Genomic DNA, 5,904 nt, shown 5'->3' with positions numbered 1-5,904 from the left:
GAAATGTAAAGTGCGGAAAGTAAATCTACGCTATTACATCGATTGTGCGGGAAATGTAAACTAAGCCTATTTACATGAATTTGACATCCTATACATTTATCTAGGAATTTAAATTGCAAGAAAAATAAAAGGCATGTTTTTGGATTTCTTATGATTGATTTTAATTATAATTAATGCATGATTAATTAAATTAAAATGAAGAAAAGAGATGAAAATAGATTTAAACCTAGAAATAAGTTCAAAAATATGTACAAAATATTTGTCAATTAATTTTAAAACAAAACTAATTTTTTTGGAATTTTTGAAATTGATTTGAAATTGATTTAAGTTAATTAAAACATAATTATGCAAATAATTATACAAATAATTAAAACTTAAAAAGAAAATTATTCAAAACATGTACAAAATTAGTTTATAATATATAAACAATATTTAATATAAAGAACAATTTTTTTGATGATTTTTTGATTGGTTAGAATAATTAAAAAGCAAATATATAAATATATACTAATTAATTATGCAAAATATTGAAATTTTGAAGAAAAATAAAATATTTTTATTTCAGAAAATAATATATTATTTTAGAAGTCTAAAAATATTTTTTGTGTATTTTTTGGATTTTTAAAACTATTTTTAATTAATTTAACAAAGAAATTAAAATAAAAATAGAAAATAAAATAGAAATAAAGGATACTGATCCTGTGTGGTTGTTTGTGAGGGAGCATGGTGCGCATGCGTGATCTGAAGCGTTGGATGAGTCATAAATGAGATCAGATGGTCCAGATGGTGAGGGAACATCACTTATGACACGCCTGCAAAACACTGAAACCAAGGGTTATATTCAAAAAAAACGCGCGCGTCAGAACCAATAGGGGAGGGACACGTCTTCGTCTTCAACCTTCAGACAAGTCTTTTAATAGCGCTTTCTTACCAAAAGCGCTGTAATTGGTTACTTACTAAACCTGCAAAATAGCTAATAGGGTCAAACGCACACATACATTTAGCGCGATGGTACCATTCAATTCGTTTTGTCCATACGAATCTAATGGTGCTATTTAGAACTTCTAATTTTGCCTAATTTGGAAAGCCCTAAATTTGAAGCTATGAACCCTAAAATGGTAGTTTCGTTTATACGTGTCCAAACTTCAATTAAGTTTCCAGAAATGATCTACACCTCAAACCAAACTCAATAGTATGTCTACATCTTGTTAAACATGTGAGAATAACCAGATACGAATTGATTTTAGTTTGAACAAATTTTGACCTGTGTAGCTCGATTCAGTGAGCTTTAAGGCTTGTAATTGATTGAGATAGTTTCAGTGATGTTTAAGGAAGGTGTATGAATGCTTAGTTTGTATTGAAATGGACTGAAATTACAAATTCGAATTTGAGTTTTTCTTTGAATTTTTTGAAGTGATTACAAGTGTTATATGCTATGCTATGCTTCTGAATTCGTGTCCTCTTCTTTGCTGAACTAAGATAGCTTATTTATAAGCTATGTGTGCTTAGAAATGAAGCTAAGATGTGTCTTAGTTGCCTTTGTTGAAACTTTGCATTTTTTAATATAAAAAAGCTTGAATTCTTGACCAAGTCATCTTGCCTTCAATGCACCTGCCTTGCCCTTCAATTCTCTGCAGAAAGATGAAGATTCTTTGAGGTGAGTCATGCTTGATTTGTAAGCTAACCTTTATCCATGCATTTTCCTTTTAATTTTAATCTTAAAGTAAGATAAAATCATGCAAAAATGGATAAAAAAAGGTATGGGCTTAGTCTTGGTCGTGGGAGGCCCATAATAACATGGAAATGATGTTTGAATGCTGAAAACTTGGCCCCATTTGGAAAAAATACATTTTTGAGCAATGTTGATTTCATGCATTTTACCAAAATTTAGCCAACTTCAACAAGGTGTAAATCCTTCAATTTTTGTCATATGAAGGAGATCTTGCACTTTTTGGAAACCTCAAAGAGTCCTCTAACCAATGTCTTTGGTCTCATGTCAAAATGATTTTTGAAGCTCCTTGTGTGTCCTTTTTGAAAAAAGTGTCTTTTTGTTGACTTTGAAAATGACCTGTAATGTCTTTGGTCATATTTTTCAAATGGTGAATCCAATGACCATGGGATCAATGGCATTTGAAAGATAATTGAATTTCCTTCAAAACAAGCTTTGGTTTGAATTTTTTGGATGAAGGATGAGAGAGTTATGATCAGTCAAAGTTGAGTTGACTTTTCAGGCAAAAACCCTAATTTTGAATCTTAGGGTTTTGTTGATTTTTGATCTTTCCTTGATGAATTATGATCATCCAATGATCAAATGATGAATCCTTTGACAAAATATGGACTTTGACAAAAAATTTCATTTTTGACTGTCTGTTGACTTTTTTGGTCAAACGGGTCGTCTGTTGACTGTTTGAGCTGCTGACGGTGCGTCTGAGTGATTTGAAGTTTGAAAATTTGTATGATGGTACTTTGAGATGTATGGATGTGTATGAAATCCATTTGAGCTCTCAAAAACTTGTTGCTCCTGTAAAAACAAGAAAAAACCCTGATTAGGGACTGTTTGTGTAGGAGACAGTTAAGCGTACCTGATTTTTGTGCAGTGTTGAGTCTCTGCTAATCATGTGATATTCAGAAGACTTCTTGAACAAAAATCTTGGAATTTGAATTGTGAAAGATTGATTTGATTGATGGTACAAAACACTGAGAATTGTACTGCCAGCAGTTTGGCTGTCAACTGACTGTCCCGGTATTGAAACAGCAGTTAAAAGTGAAAAATCAACAGTCAAAGTTAATTTTCTTTTTTTGTTGTTTTTGTTTTTGTTTTTGTTTTATGTGAAAAATGAAAGTTTATTTACTTGACTTGTTAGAAAAACACAGACATAATAAATAACTAATATTTACTGTTACCAGTACAGTCTGAGTTTCCTGATTCTGCGCCTGCAAAAAGATTTAACTCTGTACTAATTGTGTCAGTACTATTTATCTGTAAATAAATAAATAGCATGTGTGAAGTAATAAACAGTATTTGGCGTTTGCGTAAGAATAAATTCAACTGCAAGCCAAATTACTGTATAAGAAAAATTCTAAAAACTAAGTATTTCATATGTCAGGATATTTGTTGAAATAAAAATCCATGATTATATGAGACCCTTAATTTTCAGATTGGAGTTTTCTTGAAAAATATGTGGGCAAATTTTGGGGTATAACAGTTGCCCCTATTCAGTCTTCTTAAACCTGAAGAGATTGTCTGAAATCTGAAGGTAGAAGATGATTGAATATTTAGATGCCCTGAAAATTTGCACTTACCTTGATCAGAAGAGATGTTGGAAGTTGCATTTGAATGTCGTCTGCGAAATTTTGTTGGCAGATTGAAACATTACCTGAGATGGGCTTTCAGATGCCACCTGGTAAATGGGTTGAGGGTTTGTTCATCAGAATGAATCCATTGATTATATCTTGATGAAGGATTTGAAAGTCTTTGTGTTGACTGTTTCGGAACCGTCCAAGGTTACCGCTTTAAGTCTTGGAAGATAATCGTTACGGAACTTGTCCAAAGTTTTTCCGATTTAGATTTTGGAGGTTGATCCTTGTGGAACCGTCTGAGGTATCGCTTTAGATCTGCAATGTTAGATCGTTTTGGAACCGTCTGAGGTATCGCTTTAGATCTGCAACGTTAGATCGTTCTAGAACCGCCTGAGGTATCGCTTTAGATCTGTGATGCTAGATCTTTTTGGAACCGTCTGAGGTATCGCTTTAGACCTGCAACGTTAGATCGTTCTGGAACCGTCTGAGGTATCGCTTTAGATCTGTGACGCTTGTTTTGAGTTGGTAAGTGATCAGAATGAATCTTCGGCTTGATTATATCTGAGAGAACCGTTCATGGAATTCAGGTGAACACGGCATGTGATTGAGAACATCTTTGTTGAAGATATCTGCCTACCTGAAAAATCAAGTTAGTGATATGCAATGTTTATGATGCATGTAAATGTGAGATATCCCCGAAGGAATATGCATGTGATGTTGTGCATGATGTATGATGTATGAATATATGAATGCATGAATGTATGAATGTGATGCGTGATGTATGAATGTGAAGCGTGTCAAGCTTCTAGTTGGAAAAATAAATTCCCACTAGTCAGCTGGACATGAATGTATTGTGATCGTTGATGATCTTTTGTCTTGTTTGATTACCCTCGGCTGGGGAAATTCTTTGAGAACCCGGGTATCCCGTTGAAGGATCTTTGACTACTGCTTGGGGAACCAAAGGTAACTGGAAGTTCTGATGCCCTTTCAAATGGGAATGAGGAAGATGCATAATCCTCCGATGCACTATCTGACCAAGTCCGGGTGCGGGGATCACACCTTCTGAAGATAGTAATCTGGAACAAACCTGCTGGGGAATAAGACTTCTTTTGAAGAGAAAATCTTTTTGAGGAATTTGCTGAGAAATGCGTTTCTCTTGGTGATTTCCTTCTGATGGAATGATGTCCAGATGATCGGGACATTTCCTGAATGCCATTCCTGTTTTTCCTGGTAAACATCAATCATATTCAAATGCATATGTTCATTCAAAATTATCATTGGGACGCTTACGCATTTAAAACAGAAAAAGTGAAAATAGTGATTTTTGAAAGAGCTGCATTGAAAAGAGCCATGATAGGCGGGTTAGCACAGGAAGACAACAATCCTAGAAGTAGGAAACTGTCAGAAAGTTTTGAAAAATATTTATGAAGATAAATAGCTATGTGAAAATGATCCAGTCAAGTTTCAACTCTGCTATTGCCAATCTGTCCTCGAGCATCTCATACCTCACTTGTTGGAAGAAAGTGATTGGACTGATCGGTGTCTTTGAGGTGTTGAATCTTGATGGTGAGTAGGCAGCTGAACGGAACATAGTTGTATGCTTCATTCCCTAACTTTTGCCTAGGCCGCCCTTTCAGGTTTTCAGCCTACCGGGATAGTATTTGTTTAGTCTCTAATTTTTGCCTGGACCGCCCTTTCGGGTTTTCAATCCACCGAGACGCTCATTTTTTGCCTAAGTTGCCCTTTCAGGTTTTCAACTTAGCGAGCTGTTTTTTTTTTCTTTTTAAGAGAAGTATTTTTTGACTATGTCAGCATCCACAGGGTGTGGGAAATCCTCGCCATCCATGGTGGTAAGCAACATGGCGCCGCCGGAGAATATTTTCTTGATTATGAATGGTCCCTCGTAAGTGGGAGTCCATTTGCCTCTGGGATCACCTTGTGGAAGATGATGCGTTTGACAACCAAGCCACCAGTTTGGTATGCTTGACTTTTGACTTTTTTGTTGAAGGCTTTGATCATACGCTTTTGGTATAGCTGACCATGACAAATAGCTGCGAGCCTTTTCTCATCAATCAAGTTTATCTGGTCCAACCGTGTTTGAATCCAATCGTCTTCGTCTAGATTGGCTTCTTTCATAATCCTTAGGGAAGGAATCTGAATTTCAATTGGAAGAACTGCCTCCATACCATAGACTAAAGAAAATGGAGTTGCCCCTGTTGAAGTACGCGCAGATGTGCGATAACCATGAAGAGCAAAAGGTAACATCTCATGCCAGTCTTTGTAGGTTACTGTCATTTTTTGTATGATTTTCTTGATGTTCCTGTTGGCAGCTTCCACCGCGCCGTTCATCTTTGGTCGATATGGAGAGGAATTATGATGTTTGATCTTGAACTGTGTGCAAAGTTCAGTAATCATTCTGTTGTTTAGATTTGTGCCATTGTCCGTGATAATCCGTTCAGGGACGCCATACCGACAAATGAGATTGTATTTGATGAACCGGGCTACCACATTTTTGGTGACAGAAGCAAATGAAGCTGCTTCTACCCACTTTGTGAAGTAGTCAATAGCGACCAGGATAAAGCGATGTCCGTTGGAGGCAGTAGG

The sequence above is a fragment of the Vicia villosa genome, linkage group LG2, assembly GCF_029867415.1.
Source record: "Vicia villosa cultivar HV-30 ecotype Madison, WI linkage group LG2, Vvil1.0, whole genome shotgun sequence".
In the NCBI taxonomy this organism is placed as follows: domain Eukaryota; kingdom Viridiplantae; phylum Streptophyta; class Magnoliopsida; order Fabales; family Fabaceae; genus Vicia; species Vicia villosa.
Note: the sequence above shows the minus strand (reverse complement) of the source record.